This window comes from Nyctereutes procyonoides, unplaced genomic scaffold, assembly GCF_905146905.1.
Source record: "Nyctereutes procyonoides isolate TBG_1078 unplaced genomic scaffold, NYPRO_anot_genome, whole genome shotgun sequence".
NCBI classification, from domain to species: domain Eukaryota; kingdom Metazoa; phylum Chordata; class Mammalia; order Carnivora; family Canidae; genus Nyctereutes; species Nyctereutes procyonoides.
Window position 1 is genome coordinate 5,058,521 of NW_026575126.1, and position 22,853 is coordinate 5,081,373.

Genomic DNA, 22,853 nt, shown 5'->3' on the forward strand with positions numbered 1-22,853 from the left:
TGTAAAGAAATAGTTGCACAAATCAATGACAAAGAACCAAAGATTTTATATAATGTCTTATTTTTTCCATGCTAGAGTGACAAAAAGACTTGTGATCAGATCATGGTCCTTCTTATAAGCTTTATGATTTAGGCAAACTTAACATTTTTGATTTTCATTCCTTATTTATAAGTATAACTTGCATTTCCTGGCTCTATGAACCATATTTAACAGGTGTGCCTCTTAATACAAGTGAGGTATGAAGAGGTACTTTAAAGGCAAAGTAAAGAAAAACGGACGTGCATTCAGTGGTAAGAGTATTCAGATACTATCTGAAAATAGCTTACTGTGCCTAGAGCAAACAATGTCAGGACACGAACTTCCAGAGAGAAGTAAGAATGAACAGGAAAGAAATTGAACCTTTTATGCTTAGACATGAAACTTGGACTCAAAGTTATAGACAATGATGATTCATCAAAGTTTAAATAGGAGAGTAGTTCTATGAACGTTGAGCTTAGGACTATCACTCTAAGCAGGTGTAGGAGGTGGAAACTATTCAGAAACCTAGGTTAGAAGTACTAAGAGATTAAGAGAGGAAAAAATAAACCATGATATTGTATATACCTCAAAGGATTTACATTCAAGAAATATTAAAGTAAATATGACTTAGTAAAACTCACCATTTATTGGTTTATTTATTGTATTCTAGTACTCTCTTTGTAACAATAACTTTATGAATCCCTGGAAATTACTCCATGGTTGGATAGAGAAAAATATTTAAAACAATTTCTAATTGTGACTGATATTTTGAAGAAAACAAGAAACGTTATGCAAAAACCCTTATTCTACTACTTTGCTGTCTTTTAGTGTCTGCTTTAAAAAGTACCTTTACCATTCTCCATTTTTCCTTTTTTTTTACTTTCGCACTTACTTTGACATATTTTATTCAGAATTAATGTACTTATTAATTCTAGTTTCAAAGTGCTGCTAGGGGCTAAGAGAAGTTAATCCTTTAATTTCTATGGTTTAACTTAATAAGATTTTAATACTTACTCACCTAATAATCCAATGTGGGTACTCCTGGTTGATGAAAGCATTCTATTTGGACACTTCTCAGGATACTTACACCCTCTGGCTATATTCACCTCCAGGCTCTCAGTTCCATGCTCAGCCATAAACTGAGAAAATAATGGGAAAATTAGAAAAGGAAGGTTGTTATAGGATGTGATGGAAATAGCACACATCATTTCTATTCATACCCCATTAACTATAAATCAATCAGATAGCCATACCAAAATGCAAGTGAAGCTGAGAAAAGTAATTTATACTTGTGGCAAAAACATAAGGAGATAAGTCTGATAAAATAATCTCTGAGATATTTTCCTCTGGTCTGATAGATTAATCAGTACCTTAATTAAATTGTACCTCAAATTCATTAACTAGAACCTCAACTATTCTTCTTTGTTGGAGGTTTTGGTGAGCCTGGTAAAAAGCAGGAGTTAGAATATCAAAGAACTATTAGTATGATTTAGCTGCTGATAACTGAAAGGGAGTCAGAGTTTGTAGTTTCAGTATGCCCAAGCTGGATTAAAGACACATCACTCTTTAGCAGATCATAACACAATCCAGAAACTCTGCAGTCTGTCATTATGAAGTCCAGATCCAATCACATTCAACAGGCATATACAGAAATTACAAAATAGAAATCAAGGAAAGACATCATCAGCAAAATGCAAATGAAAACTAGAATGAGATTCTCACACCTTCTAGAATAGTTATCAAAAAGATAAGAGGTATGTGTTCACAAGAATCTGGAGAAAAGGAAACCTTTGTGAACTGCTGGCATATGTAAATTGGTATATACATTATGAAAAACTCCTCAAAAATATAATCAAAAATTTAAAAATATCTTCAACAGATATTTGCATTCATACATTCATTGAAGTGCTATTTACAATTGCTACAATATAAAAACAATATGTCTAGTGACACATAAATGGATAAAGAAAATGTGATATTTATAGAGTGGAATATTATCCAGTCATGAGAAAGAAATCCTGCCACTTGCAAAATCATGGATGAAGCTGGAGGATATTATGCTAAATGAAATAAGCCAGATGCGGAAAGACAAATACTGTATGATCTCACTTACATGTGAAATCTAAAACAGTTAAACACAAACAGGCAGAGAGTAGAATGGTGGTTGCCAAGGACTAGAAGAAGGGGAAGTAGGAAGCTGATGGTCAAAGAGTACAAACTTTCAGTTATAAGATAAGTTTTGGGGGGAAGTATTTGAAATTATTTTTTTTAAGGATTGTATTTATTTATTAATGAGAGACACAGAGAGAGAGAGAGGGAGAGAGGCAGAGACACAGGCAGAGGGAGAAGCAGACTCCACGCAGGGAGCCCGATGTGGGACTCGATCCTGGGTCTCCAGGATCAGGCCCTGGGCTGAAGGCGGTGCTAAACCGCTGAGGCACCCAGGCTGCCCAAAATATTTGAAATTCTAATGGCTAAAAACTTCCCCAGATTGATGAAAAACACCAAATAAATATCCAAGAAGATTACTATCTCAGAAAGAAAACTTACTGAGCAAAATTCAAGATGACTTTGATTGAAGTTCTTTTTGATTTCAAATTGTATATCAATAAGTATATACAACCAGAGGAATGCATTCAAAATTTCCTTGAAAATTTTTTGTTTGGTTATGTTTATTAATTTCATGTAGAGTTACGTTCTTGTGTGTGCCTTTGCGCTCAATTTTTAAGGTTTACTTCTATAATGTTTATTTTATGTTTTAATATATAAAGTACTGGTATGCTTCAGAACTCAAAGTCTGTGCCTGTACCAATTCATTCTTTCCATGACAACAGTAACCTAGACTCTGTGCATCTCATAACACGTGAATTTATAAAAAGCCAAATTCTTTATACACTCAGAATAAGAAGCTAGAAATTCCCTTTTAACTAATATTTGCATTATTTTATTAAAAATACATTACTAGGATAATAAATAGACGTTAAAAAGATAATAAAGAAATATCAGAAACAATTCCATGTCCATGAATTTGATAACCTAGATTAAGGGACCAACACCTTGAAAGACACAATCTACTGAAATGCACACATACAAAAAAAACCTACAGCTAACATTATTCTTCATAGTGAGAAATTAGATACTTTCTCACTAAGATGTCTTAACAAGGCAAAGACATTCCGTCTCACCACTCTAATTCAAAATTGTACTGAAAATCTTAATTGATGTAATAAGAGAGAAATGTAAATAAAAGGTAAACAGGGAAGGCAGAGAGGGATTTCCCAATTATCCATATAGGAAATCAGAGTCAACAATAAGTCGTCAATAACTGATAAACAATTAGAGTTGCAGGCTACAAGACTAACATGGAAAAATCACCTGTTTTATTAAATGCAAGCAATACTTAGAAATAGAACTTTAAAACACAGTATCATTTACATCAGCACCCCAAAATTAAATGTTTAGGTATACATCTAAGAAAATATGTATAAGACCTAGATGAGGAAAACCACAAAACTCTGATGAAAGAAATCAAAGAACTAAATAAATGGAGAGACACCTCATACATGGATAGGAAGACTCAATATTTCTAAGATGTCAGTTCTTCCCAACTTGATCTCTACAAAAGATCCAGAATAACTAACATAATATTGAAGGAGAAAAACAAAGTCAAATACTTGCAATAAAGCTACAGTAATCAAGACAGTGTAGTACTGGTTAAAAAATAGACAAATAGAACAAAGAGCCCAGAAATAGATCACACAAATATAATCAGTCAACTGATCTTTTGAAAAGAAGTAAAGGCAGTTCACTAGAGAGAACATCTTTTTAACCAATAGTGCTGGAGCAACTGATGACCTACATGTAAAAATCATCATCATCATTGTCATCATCATCATCTAGACAAAGATCTTACACCTTTCACAAAAATTACCTCAAATGGATAATATACCTAAATATAAAACAGGAAAGTATAAAACCAGAAGACAGCAGAGGTGACGATCTAGGGGACCTGAGAGTGGCAATTACTCTTTAGATACAAGACCACAAGTATAATCCATGAAAGAAAAATTTGAAAGGCTAGATATTATAAAAATTAAAAACCCTCTGTGAAAGGTATTGTTCAGAGAATGAAAAGGCAAGCCACAGAGAGAAAATATTTGCAAAACCCATACCTGATTTAAAAAAAAAATGAAAACTAGTCTCCAAAATACACAAAGAACTCAGCACAACAATAAGAAAGCAAAAACCTCAATTTTAAAATGGGTAAAAGTTCTGAATGCACACCTCACCAAAGGGAATACACACATGGGAAATAGGCATCTGGAAAAAAAGAAAGATCAATATCATGTTATTAGGAATAGCAAATTAAAACAATGGATTTTCGTTACATACTTATTAGACTGGTCCAAATCTGAAGTACAGACAGTATCAAATGCTAGTGAGGATGCAGAGCAACAGGAACTTTCATTCATTGCTGGTGGGAATGCAAAGTGGTACAGACACTTTGGAAGACAGCCTGGCAGCTTCCTGATAAATGAAAAATACCCCCACCATATGATCCAGAAGTTGCACTCCTTGGTATTTACCCAAATGAATTGAAAACTGATTCCTACACAGAAACTTCTACATGAATGTTTATAGAAACTTCATTCATAATTGACCAAATGGGAAGCAATTAACATGTCCCTCAGTAGGTGAACAGAGGAACAAACTGGTGCCTCCCTCCATATGATGAAATACTGAATGATGAATATTTTATTCATAAATAAAAGGAACTCCTAAGCAATGAAAAGCCATAACGGAACCTTCAAGGCATGATGCTAAGGGAGAGACGCCAGTCTGAAGAGGCTATATCCCGTAAAATTCCTACTAGATATTCTGGAGAAGGCGAAACTACACGAGACCATAAAAAGACCAGTGATTCCAGAGGTTCTGGTCAATGGGGAGGAATGGGAAAAAGAATAGGTTGGAACACGGGAGATTTTTAGGGCACTGAACTATTTCATATGATATGTAATGGCGCACACGTGCTGCTTTACCCTGGGGGTTTGTGTTCCCCCCAAATTCATATAGTGAAACTTCATTTCTAAGGTATTAGGAGGTGGAGCCTTTGGGAGGTGATTAGGGCTTGAGGGTCATGAATGGAATTAGTGCCTTTATAAATAAAAAATCCTAGAGAGCTCCCTTACCCCTTTGGCCACGTGAGATTATAGGGAGAAAGCACCCACCTGTGTATTAGGAAGTGGGTATTCCCCAGACACAAATGTACCAGCACCTTGATCTGGGGCTTCTCAACCTCTAGAACTGAACTGTGGGGCGAAAGTTTCTATTGTGCGTAAGCCACCCGGTCTACAGCAGCCTGCGTGAGCTAAGATACATCATTATATATTCTTCAAAAATGCATCAAATGTATATAAAATGTATGACACAGTGAACCTGTAGGGAAACTACACACTTCTGTTAATAGTAACATAGCAATGTGGCCTCATGAGTTGTAACAGACACACTACACTAATGCAAGATGCTCAGAAGAGGGGGAATGGAATGGGGAGAAGTAAGGGACTATATGGGAACTCAGTCATTTCTGCTCAGCTCTGTAAACGCGAAACTGCTAAAAATTCAAGCCTATTAAATCCAAAAAGAACTTTGCATTTTTAAGAGTTTTTAGGCCTTTGCGTTCCTGCAATGACTTTTTAAAGTTACGAAACGTGGGTCTCTTTGTAACACTTAAACCATTGTTAGGACTATTTTACATGTGCTGAAGATTATGTTCTTGGTTTCTTTTTCTTTCTTTCTTTTTTTTCTTTTAGTTCTGAGTGTTTGCATGTTTAATTCAGTATTTGGGGACTGGGACTGCAGGGAATTATTCTCTGTAAAAGCAGGGATTCCATATTGGTAAATACGCTACTGTGACTTTCTTTTAATCAATCTGCTTCTTTATTCTATGAAAAAGAAGAATATTTTACTTCCACAGTTTGGTGTGTGGCTTGGGGATGGTCTGTCCATGTTTGTTCCCTGTTGCTCTGAAAGGACACTCTTAGGGGATGGCCGCTGCAGGTGTATGAATGCAAACAGCCCAGGGTACAAACACAACTGGCAATTCCTTACTCATCTGCCATCGTATAGCTGATTTTTACACATAATGCCAAGATTTCTCAGGGCAGGCAGAGAGGGAGTACTTTGTCAATCGCTCAGAAAATATTACACGATGGTTTGGGGCATTGATCTCTTTCTCCTGCTGAGCTGTTGCTAACTTGCCTTTTATGCTATTTTGCTAAATGCTTTGTTCCTGTCGATTCACTCATACTAGAAATATGAACCTCATTTTTTGCTTCCTAAAGATACTTGAAAAGTAAAGGAAAAGAAATCACAATGTATAGAAAAAAAAAATAGATACACTCCCAGAGTCATAAGCTACTTGAAAGTGGTTTGTTCCTTTGAAGAGATAAAATAGGAATTTTCTTTAGCTACTGACCTGGAAGAAAAATTGGGGGATAAATAACTTCTTTTCTCCTTGAGACCAGGATACCTAACACAGCAGGAGTATAATTACGTCCATACAATGAGATGCACTATTGAAATTATAATGATGATGTTATTATAACTTGCAAACACTTATTTTGTGACAAATTGGGGTTCTACATGACTTATGTAACTTAAAAACTTACCATCTACCCTTGAAATAATGCCCCATGATCTTACACATCAGATAATTGAAGTTTCACATGTTTATGGAAACTGTCCGTGGTCATAGGCTAATAAGGAATGAAGTCAGAATTTGAAATCAAGTTTACTTATTTTCAGGTCAAAGGTAACAAAATGAACGGCACATTAGCAACACAGATACAAAAACAGTCCATATGACTTACTGTGAAAAACGTTTTTAATGGTCTCTCTGTACTTGCAGGGATACCTCAGAAGCTAGCATTTGACAAGGGTTGGAGAACTCTCTATTCCTAAGAATGTCCTGTTCGAATAATTTCATCCTCCGTTTAACAACGTCTATGCAAGTCCATGGCCCACTTGAAAGATTTCTATCGTAAGACATAGTCTCCCTTCTCAGATGTCACAGGCCGATTTATCCCTCTTTTGTGTATTTGCTCAGTACAAAAACAAGCCAATTCTTGCCACTAAGGAAAACAAGATTTCATTTGGTTTATCAAAACAGGATTTGGTCAAAATGAGGATATTCAACTACAATGGTAGGAAGGACTTCTCATCAGATTCTCGATACATTCAAGAACTCCTTACCATCCATACCTATACGTTTATCCCAAGTTCAGATCGCTGATACTCTGCAGTCTGGACATGCAAGAGATCAGAGGTCCATACCCTACTATCAAACCAATTGAGTTTTAATACTCAAACTCTGCAGGTCTGGGAGCATGAGGAGTTTTAGTACCCTGAGTCGATTGTTCTAAAATAAATTTGTCTAATTCTTGCACAACACTGAACAGTCACCTCAAAATAACAACTTCCTTCATATACTCTAGTTTGAGCATACGACAAAATCATTCTTCTGATAATAGGAGAGGAAAGGACGTGACGTCAGGTATTGGCTAGACTGCCTAGATGTGAAGGATTAGCCTGGGCCTGGGTTCTGACTGATTAAAAAATATAACAAAGAATTCTCATGTGAGAATGATGGATTGAGCACACCTGGTTATCATCGGTTCCATCTGAGACTCCAGTGAAATCATGATAAAGGGAAAACACAGTAAGCACAACACATAAAAGGAAGGTAGCGCAGCTGCCAACAATTTTTTAGAAAATAGATCACAAAGAAAAATTTCTAAATTAGGAAACTTGGGGGAAATACTATATCTAAGACTATAAAAGAGGAAAGCTTAGGCATGGAATCACTCTATGTGCCCTGCGGCAGCACCCCAAAGAGGCACAGAAACCAGACAGTTCAAGTATTTCAAAGAAAGAGAAAAGAGTTTTGGATGCTTGAAGGAAGTGGACGGAAGAGTTATCGTCAATAATCCTTGTCACTTCAGCGCGGAGCCCAACTGGGCTGGATCTCAGGACCCTGAGATGATGACCTGAGATCATCATGACCTGAGTAAGAAGCTTAACAAACTGAGCCACCCAGGTGCCCTAATCCTTGTCAACTTCTGATTACATGCTATAGAGCCATAAGGCATGGATCCTCCAGGAAAAGTAGTTTTCTTCTCCAGAGAAAAACAGCACATAGAAGCGGCTCTGGGAAGATAAGATGCTGGCTGACTCCCCAGAGTAACTGGGGCCAGAATCCTGCCTGTCAATTGAGACCAAGCCTTTGGGCTACAAACTGTTGACAGCCCCAGGGAACAGTAGTGGAGTTTGAGCTCCTCATTTTAAGGCATGGCAGTTTACCTCCGCAGTTGAAGGAAGCCTGCAATGTAAATTCATTGATTCAGAAGTAATAATCAAATCCTAACATGTGGCAGTCACTAGTCTAGGCACGGGAGAAACAGCAGTGAACAGAAAAACAAAACATTCCTGGGTCTCATGAAAAATTATGAAATGTCAGAATTTGATAAGTGCTTTGGAGGAAAATAAAGCAGAAATGGAGAATAAAGGAAGGGAGAGGTTGCAATTTCCAAGGCACTGTCATGGGAGTCCTCACTGAGAAGGTGGTATTTGTGCAAAGACCTGGAGGACACATGAGAGCCATCCAAGTGGATATCTTAAAAAAAAAAAGAAAAAAAAAAGGAGTAAATAGTAAAGGAAAACTGAGGTTGTAGGATACAAAACATTCAAAGGAGAGCGTGAAGGTATGTACGAGATGTAATGCATGTGCAGGTAAGTATTAGGAGATGGATTGTACAAGGATAAAGTGAGGCTCGACTATGTAAGGCCGCAGGAGCATTGAATAGACCAGAGTTACTACATACAAGAAAGTGCACAAACTTTAACGATACATATCAATGAATATTTATAAATAAATGTCCTGTGGAAGCATTAACCAGCTCAAGATAAAAAAACAAAACAAACAAAAAAAAAAACCTTGCCTCTCACTGCAGAGTTTCCTGTGCCCCTTTCCATTCAGTTTCCCAAGCCAGGCAACCCGTCTTATAATTTCTATCATTACAGATTAGGATTTTATGCTCTTGAACATTATAGAGCTGTATGTAGTCCCCCAGCATGTGTTTTCTCTTGTCTGGCTTCTTTAGCTCAACGTAAAACAAGGGGGATGATAGTACTATCATATCACATCACGCATATTTCCTGTTATTGCTACGTGGTACTCCATGGGAGGGATATAGTATAGTTTGTTTATTGATAAACCTTTGGTTTGGGTTGTTTCTCCCTTGGGGTAACCGACATGCTAGTTCACAAATCGTTAATGCGTATCTTCCTCTTGCATAAACATTTAGAAGTGGAATTACTAGGTCATAGGGTAGGTGTGTATTTAATTTATTTTGGAAATTATTCAAAATATTGGATTGTTTCACACTCTCACAACAATGGGTGAAAGTTCCCATTGTTCCACATCCTCATCAGTATTCAACATGGTCATTCTTCTTACACATTTCGCTGATGACTAACGAAGCCAAATATCTCGTCATATGGTTAGCGTTCAGAAATCTTTGTGAAGTCTGTCTTGTGTGTGTGATATGTTCCTGATATTTTAGTTGGTATGTTTGAGTCTAATTATTGATTTGTAGGATTCGTTATAAATTCTGAGATTAGCCCCTTTTCAGATACATGTATTGCAAATATTTTCTTCAAACCTGAGGCTTGTGTTTTCAATTTCTTAATAGGCTCTTTGATCTTGTTTTTACTTTCAGTTGTTTTTACTTTCTTGTTTTTACTGAAATTTTTATTATGAATGGGTTTGAATTTGGTCAAGTTGTTTTTTCTAACTATTAAATAGTTGTTGATTTCCTAGTTTTTAAAAATTATTTCTTGTTTGATTATATTATGAGAAAATATAGTCTATATTATTGCAGTATTTTGAAATATATTGAGATCTGTGTTTTGGCCCAGATATTTTCAAGTACAATTAAAAGTGATATGAATGCTTCAGTTATTGGATGTAGTCTATAAATATCAATAATCTTCAATATGTTAATAGTAGTGCTCAAATCTCCTAAAGTCAGCACAAATCAAGGACTTTTATTCTCACCATTCTAATCAGGATTATACTAGAACCTCTAGCCAATATAATAAAGTTAAAAAAAAAGAAATTAAAAGCATATATAGGCATACCCCAGAGATATTGCAGGTTTGGTTCCAGATCACTGCAAAAAAATAACTATTGTGATAAAGTGTGTCAAATGAACCTTCTGGTTTCCCAGTGCATATAAAAGCTATGATTACACTATATTATAGTCTATTAAGTGTGCAATAGCATTATGTCTATTAAAAAATACATACCTTAATTAAAAATACTTTATTGCTAAAAAATCTTAACCGTGACCTGAGCTTTCAGCAAGTTGTAATCATTGACCACAAATCACTGTAACAAACATAATAATAATAAAAAATTTGAATATTGCAATAATTACCAAAATGTGACACAGAGACATGAAGTCAGCAAATGCTGGGAAAATGGCAACAATACACTTTCTCAACGCAGAGTATAAAACTCCCAACGGGCAACATTGGGGGAAATCTTTGCAACTCTGGGCTAGACAAAAGTCTAAAGTCTTTGGTGAATCTCTAAAATCACAAATCATAAAATAAAAAATGATAAACTGGGCCTCATCAAAGTTAAAAACGTCTAATCTTCCAAAGATGTTTAAAAAATAAAAATCAAGTTACACGCTGAGAATATGACAGAATATGTATATAAGACATATAAAGAATTTTCAATAAGATAATTCAATTTAAAGATAGGATAGTAATATGAATAAACACTTAACAAAAGAAGATAGATAAATGACCAATGAGACATGAATAAGTGCTTAACATCACTAGTATTCAATGAAATGTAAATCAAATCCCCAATGACATAGCAAGGCCCATCAACTAGAATGATAAGAATTAAACAACCAGCAAGGTAAGGTATCCACGAGGCTATTGAACAGCTAGAATACTCAATATTTGTTGGTTAAAAAAAAAAAAAAAAAAAAGAGTAAAATAGAAGCACACACTTTGAAAAATATTTTGGCAATTTCCTATAAATTTAACAACTGCTAAGTATTTACCTGAAAGATACATAATCTGTGTGCATGCAAAAATATCTGATTAAATATTCACGAAACTCCAAATTGGAAACAATGAAATTGCCCCTCAACAAGTAAGTGGATACAGCAAACTAATGATGGCTAATCCACACAACTGAACACAGTCAGCAGTCAAAAGGAGGAACAGGCCACTGGCTACCTTCAACAACGTAAGATGAATCTCAAAAACATACCAAATGAAAGAGATCAACACAAAAGTGTCCTATGATCCCCACAGTAGGAAAATACAGAAGAACTAAACTAATCTAAACTCTTAGAAAGCAGATCAGTGGTGACCTTGAGCCAGAGGTGAGGGCGATTAATTATAAAAGACATGAGAGAACTTTAAGAACTTTCAGGGTGATGAAAATGTATTATATCCTGATTGTGGTAGTGCTGCTCTCAAGGGCGTATGCATTTGATTACATTCATCAACAGTACCCTTAAAATAAAACATTTCATTACAAGTAAAATAAACTTCTAAAAAAGTTGATTAAAAATAAAAAGTCAAACACTTAGTTTCCAACATTAATCACAGTCACAGAACATTTGGAACATCAGAATAATCATGTTTTTCCACTTATCTAAGTATATCAATAAGTCTGTTCCCCAGGAAGTTACTAAACTATCGAATCTAAACCACAGGTATCAGATTGAGTTACAAAGGATGAGGTTGAGATCAAAATCAAATATTTACTTGAATTTTTCACTGCAATCTCTGGCCTTCCAGGGAAACATATGCACTGCATTTTTCCCATTTCTGAGTTTACAGAATTAGGAGACTTTTTTTATTCCTATGCAAGTACATTTATTTTTAATGAAGTAGTAAGAGAATAACATCAAGGGCCTAGTTTGCTTCAGAGATGAACGTCACTATGAGGAAATGCCCGGGGGTAGACATAGCTGAAAATTCATGAAATTCAGTATCACTCATTCTGAGTGTTCCTAGAAACTCTAATTGCCTTCTTGAGACAGAATAGTGTTTATATATTCAATTCTATTTCCATTACCAGATCTCCAGTCGTGGTGAAGGATGGGTAATGGTGGGTCTCAAGGCAGATTCCGAATTGCTAACTCTATTGTCACAAAGGATGGTACGAATAGGGATCGTGGTTTTGAAAGCACTGTAAGTATTTTACCATGAATTTCCTGATAATTTTATTTACTATCCATAATTAGCACTATTGGCACTTACAACAGGTTAAAGAGGAAGAAGGGAGGGGCAGTTTGTGAGTTCTTGGTAATCACGTGTGAAGGGCAACTCTGGGCCTAAATCACGGAGATTAAATAAAGGCAAACAATGTAGGTTGTGTTGCTGTTGGTCTGCACCAAGGAAGAAAAGGTGCTTTTGAGTCTTGTTTGGACCTTAGAATACACCCTGGGGCTAGTTGATAACAATGCCAAGGGGTAGTGTCCAATAATGATAACTACACATAGAGCCAAAAGATTTAAATGCAGCTTAAGTTTGATTAACACAGAATAACACAGTAGCAAACCAGCGTTTGAACATTTTAAATTGTAACAGAATGCATTTTACAGGGCAACCTTGTACGCGTACCACACACGTACTACACACATCCGAAGTAAAAAGTTCCCAAAATTTTGGTCAGTCTTAAAAGGTACAATATTTTCTATTCCATCCGATTCTATGCTAGCATATACCATGTATTTATGTCGATCTCCTTCCATTCCAGTACATAGGAGTTCACACTCCATTAAACTACACTTAAAAAAGCAGTGGGAAGTGAGATAAAAATCTGACCCCTTTTCCTCTTCTTAGAAGGACACTAATCCCTTGATAGGAGCCCCAACCCCATAACCTCATCTACACCTATTTGACCCTCAAAGGTGCCACCTTTAAATGCTATCACATTGGGAGTTAGGGATTTGATATGTAAACTAGGGAGTGGGGGGCACAAACATCAGCCCATAATATCAGGTGATCTGATTTATCTTCTTTTTAACATGATAATTGAACCTCTGGGTTAACTAGACTACTTATTATTTACAGAAATGAGGATACTGATTAAGGAACATCCTTAATCAAAAGATCTGTGGTCGTCCATTGCTTATAGTACATAAACCTAGAATTTATGTATTCATAAGTTATAGCTCCCTGGAAAAATGTCATCTAGTTTGTGTTAATAAAAAAAAAAAAACTAAATAATTCCTGCTGTGTGCGGTAATGACAGGAGTACCTCACCTGGATGATTTACAAATTCTGAGCCATGGAGCATGTACTGACGTAGAAAGGAAAAACTCTCAATTTCTCGGATGACTCCATGCTTCAAGCTTAACTGCCTGTATCCCTGAAATTATTGTTAGAGTTGGATGCTCAGTAAGATCTCTGGATTTTTGTAAATCTGATTTGAGAATCCAATTCTTTGGGTTAGTTCAAGATACTATAATATATAATCTGGTGTATATTCTTACGTGCCAGGTTAGTTCAGTGCACTGTCATACGTGCCGAAAGTACTTTACTTCATAGTAAATCCTCATAGTAGACATCTACCATTTATTCCTGACCATCATTTCTACTCCCTTTTCAGGAGCAGCATATTCTTAGTCACTGAAGTTTGAAAAATGCCAGAACTGGCTCTCTTTACTTCCCCCAAGAAGTCCTTTTGACATTGCACTAGGTATGGCCTCGAATGGGAATACTTCCCCCAAGAAATCCTTTTGACATTGCACTAGGTATGGCCTCGAATGGGAACTGTCTATGCTTGCCCAAGGTCTGCATTTCTCAAAGGTATCATTGTTTAGGTCCATGAGAAACAACAGGAACCTTCCGTTCACTTTGAAATAAAATTCTTTAGAATGTTCTCTAGCTCTCTTTGAACTTCCGCTACTCTTTCCTGACTTTCACACTTTTTGTCTATCATTCTGCATTTTTATCCTCTACTTAGTCTTTATTCCTCAGATTCAGCTGCCTCTTGCTTTCTTCTGCTGATTCACAGTCATCATGGTCCATCCTTCTGAACTTTCAATCTCATGATCTTTCAGGTTATATTCACTAACAGTTCTGTCCTCTCTTCATTTTTTTTTAAATTAAAATTCCTAAGAGTGAAAATCTAGCCTAGATATTCCCTATTCACCACATTGTGCCGGTTGGTCACACATGCCACTGGCTATCCTGGGGAGAGGAAATGTGTTTGTCAAAACATGAACATTGGTTCTGATTAAACAGATTTAAGCACAAACCCCCCATGCTACTCTGTTAATTACCGAGCACCTTGGATGCTTGGTTATTGAAACCATCTAACCCAAATTTCTTTATCTGTAAAACATGTAAAACAATGGACATTTTGTCATAAGAATGTTATAAGGATCAGATGCAATTCTGAACATATATCGTATTTATTGATTATTGTTATTGTGGTTGTCATTGTTGTTACTGTCATTGTTGTTATAATAGAGTAGCTAAGTTGGGGCAGGTACACAACCCAAATATAATTAGAGTGTCCAGAGTTAGGCTGGGAGTCATGACCTTCTAGGGTTGTCTAAGAGTTGACATTCAGAATGAGTAATGGCTACGAAATGGGGCTATGGTCTTCTCTGGCTCTGTATTTAGTATGCTTATAGTTAATAACAAACAGTATAGTGAGAAAATCTGTTTTATTATTTTCTGCAAGTATCTTACTAATTTATCATTCTAGTTACGTTGACAATTGAACCACTACCAAAAGCATACATCTAAGTATACATATATATATATGTATGTATGTTAAGCTTCAACTGTACTTCTTGTCCATTTTAACTTTCCCCCCCCCCGGTTGAATGGTAGAAAGTGCAATAAAATATAACCTAAAAAGTAAAGTTTGGGATGCCTGGGTGGCGCAGCGGTTGAGCGTCTGCCTTTGGCTCAGGTCGTGACCCCAGGGTCCTGGGATCGATTCCTGCCTCGGGCTCCCTGCGTGGGGCCTGCTTCTCCCTCTGCCTGTGTTTCTGCCTCTCTCTTTCTCTCTGTCTCTCATAAATAAATAAAATCTTTTAAAAAAGAAAAAAAAAGTAAAGTTTGCCAAAATTAAACACAAGCCATTTTTCTTCTCCAAAGTTATAAGAAAGATAACTTGGAACATTAGCATGTGGGAAGAATCTTACCTACGAATATGATATTTTTATAGAATATAGTGAATGCATCTGTTTAAGTGTATATGTTTGGAAAATGGTTATTAAATACTGAAACACTATTTAATAATTTTATTTTCTTTGGAATTTAAAAATATCATTTTTAAATAAAAAAATATAAAAGAAATCTGGCTATTGTATGAAGTCCCTAAATGGCAAAAATACAACTTTTCAAATTAAAGAAAGATCTATTACATCATTTATCTACTAATCTCATTTTCAACACTTTTCATAGGAATAAATTATGGTCCTATATCAAGTATCAATGTGTAATTTATTAAGTCAGTAGTGTGATCCAGGATTAAATTACTTAACATGGACCTATTTAAATATTAGTGATGGATTAATTATAAAAATTGATTAATGACCATAAAATAGTCATGTTTCCTAAACATTTCTCCAGGATTCATAATTATTTTTCTAAATTTGTCAGTATTTTAAATTGATAAGTCATTTATAGTAATCAGCTCTAGTAAATACACTGTGTTTGAGAAAACTTAAAAAAAATACCTTCTTAGTGCAATGAAGACTAGATTATTTTGTTCAGACAACCTTTCCTTATGTTAGATGATAAAAAAAGAGTATAAGCCCAAGACAAGTAGTCATAGAGTAAGTCTATAGTATAAAACTCTGTTTAATTAAAACCGATTCAGAATATGTTGAAAACTTATTTACTGTATAAGAATTATTCAGGTAATATTTTAAATTTTATTTTATAAAGTAATTTCCAAAGTTAAAAATATATCTATGTAAAAAATGTAGAATTTTCCAAGGGAAACATTTAATATATTTTCAACTTACAGACTAAAAATAGTGATAGTTAAATTTAACTTATTTTTTTTTCTTGTCTGTATAATCATTATTTTGAAATGTAGACCTGAAAAATGTTGTCGTTTTTTATTAGCATCTGATTTTTTTGTTAGAACAGCTAAACACCTTGACTAATAATATATGTTCTGGAATAAAAGTTCATAGCTATGAAACTATTCCACAATTTTTACTAGGTCAAAATATTTTCACACATTCCACTGAAAATGGTCAGAGATAAAATCATACAATCTTGGGGATCCCTGGGTGGCTCAGTGTTTAGCACCTGCCTTCAGCCCAGGGCATGATCCTGGAGTCCCGGGATCGAGTCCCACATCAGGCTCCCTGCGTGGAACCTGCTTCTTCCTCTGCCTGTGTCTCTGCCCTCTCTCTCTCTCTCTCTCTCTCTCTCTCTCTCTCTGTCTCTCATGAATAAATAAATAGAATCTTTAAAAAAATCATACAGTCTGAATTATATTAAGGTCATATACAGTGGTAAGGAATATCTTAAATATCCATCTAAAGTAATAGTTTGAAAAATGCTTCCTCTTGCAAAGTTTCTCAAACTTTCCCACAGGTATCTTTCATCCAATTAAAGTAAATATATCTTTACTGGTTTGGCAATATAGTCTACCCAATTCCAGCAAATGTTTTCCCCAAACTGTATTTTATTCAAATATTTATACATTTGCTTTTTATCAATTATACGCATTTCCATTTTCATATAAATTTGGTGTTGCCCCTTCATTATAATCACTTGCTTGTATATAGCTTCAAGTAGCTTGCTTCTCTTTTATTCTTTGTTGTTCCCTAGGAAATCCCGGTCCTGCTTAAATCTAATTATTGTTTCACTCCTGGCCTGCTCTGGTGCAGCTTAAAAAAGGGCTGAAGAAAGAAGAAAGGAAGGAAAGAAGGAAAGAAAGAAGGAAGAAAGGAAAGAAGGAAGGGAGGGAGGGAGGGGAAAGAAGAAAAGAGAAAAGAAAAAGGAAAGAAAGAGGAAAGAAAGAAAGAAAGAAAGAAAGAAAGAAAGAAAGAAAGAAGAAAGAAAGAAAGAAAAGAAAGAAAGAAAGAAAGAAAGAAAGAAAGAAAGAAAGAAAGAAAGAAAAAGAAAAAAAAAAAAAGAAACAACAATTCATGACCGTGCTGACTGATCTCATTTTAAATTTGTAATTCCTAATCTCACTTGGGCTACTCCTGCAAGCTCTCCGTTCATTCTTCCACTATCCCAGAGAATGATTTCACACGTTGTTTTTCCTCAAACTTCAAGTACATCTCAGTATTTGGTGCGGCCAAGAGTCCTGCAGTAAACACACCACCTAAGGTGGGTTGCATTGATTACTTGACTCCCATTTTGCCCAACACTGACCCTAATCCATATGGCAAATTTGTGCTTCTTTTTCAAGACATTTTACTAGCAAATTCAAGAATAGTGTTGAAATAGCTATGCATACCTAGGATGAATGTAAGGTTAATGTGCTTTGCAGAGTTGTGCAATGCACAATTTGCATAACTACAAGTAGCAGCTTAAACTACACTAATATGATATGATCATTTTTTATGTAAATCAAAATGTAAAAAGGAAATGGAAACACCTCTATAAGAAAAAAAAAAAAAAAACAAATCCCAAACCATAGAGGGAGAAAAACAATTCAAATGTCTCATTGGACAGGGGAGGAAAGGAAGGGAGAAAGTAAGAAGTAAAATTATTCTAAAGATTTTCTTGATTAAGGACAGAGTGAAGGATTATAGTATTTGGTGGGAAAATGATGCAACTGTGATTGATACCGCATTTGCAGATTGCAGTAGAATAGTGTGTTTGCAACTGAAAGAGTAGGGAAGGCAAATGCAGTCACTCACAAAAAGAACAATTGTATTAACACTTTTCAAATAAGCAGAGAAAAGATGAAACTAACAACAATCTGATTACATCATAAAAAAATGGAGAACTGCAAAAACAGGAATCAACAATGTAAAATTAGCTTCAAAATTCAGAGGCTATCAGATTGGATTAAAAACTAAAAGATAAATGTTGTTTTATAATAAAGACATTTAAAAACCAAAGTTTTTTTAAAATTTAAAAATCAACGTTTAATGACAGGTCATGACAAAAACAGCCCCGCTTCTCTAAGCATGCTATGTCCAGGCCCTTTGCTGTGGATATTTGCAGCCCCTCTCGCCAAGAAGTGGAGTCTGCTCTCTCTCACCCCTCGAAGCTGAACTATTCTTGGGACTTGCTTTGGTTAATTGAAGTTGAAAGAAGTGACAGTGTGCCCATCTTGCATGTTTCTGATCTATCTCTGGGAAGCCTGGCACCATCCTGAAAAATTCCAGGCTAGCATGCTGGAGGGTGAAAGACCACATGGAAAGTAGCCCAGTTGTCTCATCTGAGGCCATTCTAGATGAAACTATAGCCAGCCAACTCCAAAACATTTGAGAAAACTCGTAATAGTTGAGCACAAATAGTAGAGAAAACAATGCACAAAAGATATGAACCACCTACTCTGCCTGCAGCTGACAGCAAACACATGAGTAGCTCAGTCAATATAGAAGAACTACTCAGTTGTCACATTGAAAAGAATATGTAGGTTATTATTTTAAGCCAATAAGTTTTGGAGTGTTTTGCCACTGTTTCTGGGTGGTTTGTATCAATAGCTAATTAATACATATTGAAAAATAAAGGAGATAATGCATAAATACTATATAAAAGAAACAAGATTAGCGGATCCCTGGGTTGCTCAGCAGTTTAGCCCCTGCCTTCGGCCCAGGGCGTGATCCTGGGGTCCCGGGATCAAGTCCCACATGAGGCTCCCTGCATGGATCCTGCCTCTCCCTCTGCCTGTGTCTCTGTGCTCTCTCTCTCTCTCTCTCTCTCTGTCTCTCATGAATAAATAAATTAAAAAATCTTAAAAAAAAAAGAAACAAGTTTGATAATACTAATATTGAACAAGGTGAAAATTAAGTTTGAAAATAGTACATAGGATAAAGAGTAATTTGATGATCAATGGCACAATCAAGAAGATCTACTGTTAGTAAAATGCAAAAATTTCAAAGACCACTTTCTCTAATATTAAGCCAAAGAAAAATACTAGAAATATTTTTAATTACAAAAAGACCCACCAACTTGATGAAAACTAGTAAACAACTCCTGGGTAATGCTTAGGTCAAAAAACAAATTAAAGTAAAAATACCAAACTGTCTATTAAGTGAAAAAGGAGACTAATTTGCAACAAATCTAAGCACTAAGCAAAAGTAGTATTTAGAGGATAAAAGGATAAGAAGGATAATCTTAATTGCCACAATTATTAAAGAAGAACAAAAATTAATGAATTCAGTCATCCTTCTTTTTAGAGAATTATAGGGAAAAGAAATGAATAAGCCAAAGGAAATCAGAAAAAGATGAATAATAAAATACTAAGATTAATGAAATAGAAATAACAAATTGAAATATCTGTACATGAGAATTTATTATTGATAAACTAATTCAATACACTGAAGAAAGCATGAAACAGTTAATAAATGGTGTTGTCACACAGACTTTCCATCCAGAAAAAAAAATCATTCTCTTATCTAATATAGAAACAATTCCACTTGAATTAAAGACAAAAAAAATATTTTAGACAGCTATATGTACAAAGGGAGAGTATGCTGCTTAGTCCAGACTGAAAATATAAAGTCCGCAAAATGCAGACATATGATAAGGATTTTAAAACTTTATATAACGAAATACATCAAAACTTTAATAGAATTGGGTCTAGGAGAATATTTATAATTCAGATGACAAAGTAGTTAACACCTTTATAAAACTAAATAATCAGAAATTAAGAAAAATAATCCAAGAGAAAAAAATGGGCAAAAATGTGAATACTTTATATCTAAATCCAAATGATTAACAGAAAAATGGCAATATGTTCAAATCCAGTAGGAGTCATGGACATGAAAATTAAATTAACAATGAAAAATGATTTTACTTTCATTAGGCTGGCATAAAATTTGAAAAGAGCTTTGAGATTTATTGCTGTCAGGGATGTAGGGAAAGGGATTGTCTCATATCCTGAGGGTAAAAAAATAAATTGTTTAGCCTTTTGAGGAATCAGTATTTCAACTTCCATAAAGTTAAAACTAAACATAGCATTCAATCTGGCAATGCCACTTCTGGGAACAGAACCCAAAGAAATCAAAATCATGTAAGGACATAGATAGAAAGATGCTTATTGAAACATCAATTGTGGGGGCAAAACCTCGAAACCAAATAGCTAACCATCAATTGCTAAATAAAATATGGCACAGTCACATCATGGACTATTACAGAGCTATTAAAAAAGAATGGATTCGAGCAATATAAGACAATCAAGACATATCCCTGTTAGGGAGTTTTGAAGAGAAAAGAATACATTTTGAAAGGAGTAATAATATGATTCTAATGGGTCAGTGAAACCTAATTTCAAAACCCATATTTATCTACTTAAGTGTATAGGCTTGTATACCATTACACAGTTTTGAACGGTTTGCCTCAAGGAATGCACAGACAGCCCCTAAGGAAGACAAAGGGTAAGAGAAGGGGTGGGGAAATGCCAAAGGCCCATTCAACTCCAGAGATCTTCATGCCTATCCCAAGTTCATGTAACCAGCACTTCTGGAATTGTAAATGGCAGTTGATACAGTTGCATAGGAAAGCCCTGATATGCATTTGCAGAAATTCTGTATAGAGAAAAACTAATGAACCTCATATTTACGTGTATTTGACAAGCAAAGTTGCCTAGATTTTCCAATAGTCTGCCATAGTGTTATGGCCTGGATATTTATGTTCCCTCCACTCCCACTGCTTAGTCCAGACTGAAAATATAAAATCCGCAAGATGCAGACATATGATAATATAAGGATTTTAAAACTTTATATAATGAAATGTACCAAAACTTTAATAGAAACGGGTCTGTTAATTCATATTGTGAAGCCATTGCCCACATAGGTAATATTTGGAGATGGGGGGGGTGGTTTGAGGGTAATTATGGTTAAATGAGGTAATAATGTTAGGGTTCTCAGGATGGGATTAGTGCCCTTATAAGGAGGAGTATCAGAGAGCTTGATCATTCTCTCTACCAGGTGACGACCCAGCAAGGAGCTGACCACCTGCAAACAGGAAGAGGGCTCTCATCAGAAACTGACCAAGCTGACTTCCTGACCCCAGATTTCCAGCCTCTGTAACTGTGAGGAAAAACGTTTCTATTGTTGAATCCACCCAGTCTATGGTATTTTTGTTATGGTAGCTTAAGCACACCAATACATATCCCCTTTGGTTATATCTATAGACTTGGAAAGTCATTACGTGTGTGAGCCTAGGGACAGGGGATACTCCCAAAGATTAGTAAAGATGTGTTATTTGACTGCCTAAATGGTGATAGCATTTAACGAACTAGGGAGTTAAAAAGAAAAGACTGATTAGGATTGATGGTTTTAAGTACAGTTTGAGATGCATTTAGCGAGTTGGAATTTCCTGTGGAATATTCTGATAAATATGTGCATTAGATAATGAAAGAGTTAGGGGAACTGGGGCTCAGAAAATAGGTAGGAGCTCCAGAAAGAAGAGATATTTTAAGTCCTAAGGATGTCTAAGTGAGTATATGGCTATTTCTCTACCTGGATCTACTTTCGATCAAAGATGTTCATTCTGGTTTCTAACAAGTTAAAACTCAACTAATAGAAATAAAACAAGATCTGAAGTAAAAGATATGGATTTGAATCTAGACTCTCATGAATAATCTATAACAAGGAATGGAGGCCTGTAAACAAAACAAAACACACACACGCACATACACACGCACAACATTTTTATAATAATGGCCTATGCAGTCAAGTTTTCTGGGGGAATATACATGACTGTTTGTGTCATATTTTGGTAAAATAGGTCATATGGTTACATAAAGAAACAAATATATAAAGTAATACTTTGGCGAATTTATATGGGCAGGGTAAACAAATTCTAAGTGTCTAGTTTGATGTCATGACTTTGCCCAAATTGTTTAAATTTCCAGATTTGCATGGCAAGAACTATAAAATTCCCCCCCCCCAAAAAAAAAACTTTTAAATGGCAGCCCCGGAATTTAAGTGATATAAAGCAACATTCTACCTTATGGTTTAGTGTACATGTATTTTTGAGTGATATGGATTAGGTTTGTATGTTTTACTTCTCAAAAGGAAATTATCCGTAAGAAATGTGGAGACAGTTTGCAGAGATTTGACATAGATGGAGGGCTCTCACACTACAAATGAAAGAGTTCAGAGCTTTTAAATTGCACTATGTAAACGGAAGAGCCTGGTTAAATAACAGATCCATCCTTCTTCCTCTTTTCGAATAAATTGAATTCAAATAAAATGCTGACTTAGTAAAAATGTTGAAAAAGCATGTTTCCTGAAGAAACATGAAATTTAATTATTATGTAAAACATAAAGAGAAAATATGACTATTAACGTTTTACATGAGTGAACAGGATGGTAATTCTGAGGTAGTAATAAATATTCAGCAATAAAAAAATAGGTAGGAATGCTATGATGGGCGACTTCCCATTGGGATGATTTGTCTACGTCTATTTGATATGTAATAAGATAGGAACAGAAGACAAACTCATTTACAAGAGGTTGTCATACAATCATAGACAAAAAATTTACTAAAGAAATGTATGCATTAAAAATGTAAGTTCAAAGATCCCTTTTTATATTAACTGGCATTCATCTCCTCTAAGATCCAAT

The 22,853-nt window shown here is 35.2% G+C and overlaps 1 long non-coding RNA gene across 1 annotated transcript in view; it reads right to left on the minus strand.

The window, feature by feature from the left end:
* The window catches only part of LOC129520028 (uncharacterized), a 101,278-nt gene extending 100,120 nt beyond the window's left edge, over window positions 1–1,158 (minus strand). The window contains exon 1 of the long non-coding RNA XR_008666461.1: window positions 1,037–1,158. This is a non-coding gene — a long non-coding RNA (uncharacterized LOC129520028). The remainder of the gene's footprint in view (window positions 1–1,036) is intronic.
* Window positions 1,159–22,853: the final 21,695 nt, after the last annotated feature.